The following is a 1,558-nucleotide window of genomic DNA, read 5'->3' as shown; positions in this document are numbered from 1 at the left end:
GCCAGACAACTTCTATGGTTGCCAATGGCAACGTGATGTCACTTCCTCATCAGGTGTCTCCTAAGCAGTGGGCATTGGGGGGTGGCCAGTAGTGACAGTATAACGTTTGCAGAGATAAAAGATCAGGAAAATAAGTACTTGATTACATTTGGGATACTAGTGCTTCCTGGATCTAATGAGGTTTCAGTAAGAAGCTGATAGTTAAATCATTTTCAAAGGTTCAAAGAGTTTATTTTTGGTTAAACGATGGCAAATGAGGATATCCAGGAGTCACACAGAGCAGAACAGAATGAGACAACAATACAATGTCTGTGTGATGTCCTGTCATTTAAACAAACACACACACACGCACTCACACACGCACACACCCACACACCCACACAGGCACACACGCACACACACACACACACACACACACACACACACACACACACACACACACACACACACACACACACACACACACACACACACACACACACTTATATGATGACACCAGAGACACAGACGTTCAGCCCTTCTCCTCATGCTCCCTGCTCTCCTCCTCTCCTTCTTTAACTCGACACAAATGTTCTTCACTCCTCTTCTGTTAATATTTTAGAGAGGAACATGTAAGAGGTTACTGTTAGGTTTGTGTTACTACGCTAGTGGGTGTTGAAGTATGAGGAGATACTGTGTGTGTGTGTGTGTGTGTGTGTGTAGGGGGGGGGGGGGGGGGGGGGGGGTGCATGTGTGTGTCCGTTTAATCATCTAAATACTCCATCTGGGAAACAGGACTCAGGGCTACCTGAACATAACACCACAAACCATAGAGTCCATATGTCTCTCTCTCTCACACACACACACACACTCTCTCTCTCTCTCTCTCTCTCTCTCTCTCCCTCTCTCTCTCCCTCTCTCTCTCTCTCTCTCTCTCTCTCTCTCTCTCTCCCTCTCTCTCTCTCTCTCTCTCTCTCTCTCTCTCTCTCCCTCTCTCTCCCCCTCTCTCTCTCTCTCTCTCTCTCTCTCTCTCTCTCTCTCTCTCTCTCTCTCTCTCTTCAGAGGAAGGGCACCTGGGGCCAACACACCACTATCAGGAACCAACAGTTGTAATATTTAAAACGGCCCTGTCCATGCTCTCTCTCTCTTTATCCGTCTTCCAGGCTTATCCTCGTTGCCTCTCCTTCAGCTCTATCTACACCGCTGACTCTTTCCCGTTTCACCTTAATCATCATCCCAATTCTTTCTCTCCCTCTGCTCCTCTCTCCCCCTCCTCCCTCCTTCTCTCCCCCTCTTCCCTCCTTTTCTCCCCCTCCTCCCTCCCTCCTTCTCCCCACCCCTCCTTCTTCTCCTTCTCTCCCCTACACCTCATCTTTCCCCTCCTTCCTCCCTCCCTCCTTCTCTCTCCCCCTCCTCCCTCCTTCTCTCCCCCTCCTCTCATCCTCCATCCTCTCTCCTTCTCTCTCCCCCTCCTCCCTCCCTCCTTCACTCTCCCCTTCCTCCCTCCCTCCTTCTCTCTCTTCCTCCTCCCTCCCTCATTCTCTCCCCCCCTTCTCCCTCCTTCCTTCTCTCTCCCCCT

The sequence above is a fragment of the Gadus macrocephalus genome, chromosome 16 (assembly GCF_031168955.1).
Source record: "Gadus macrocephalus chromosome 16, ASM3116895v1".
In the NCBI taxonomy this organism is placed as follows: Eukaryota; Metazoa; Chordata; class Actinopteri; order Gadiformes; family Gadidae; genus Gadus; species Gadus macrocephalus.
The sequence above is the reverse complement of the archived record's forward strand: the minus strand, read 5'-3'. Positions refer to the sequence as shown.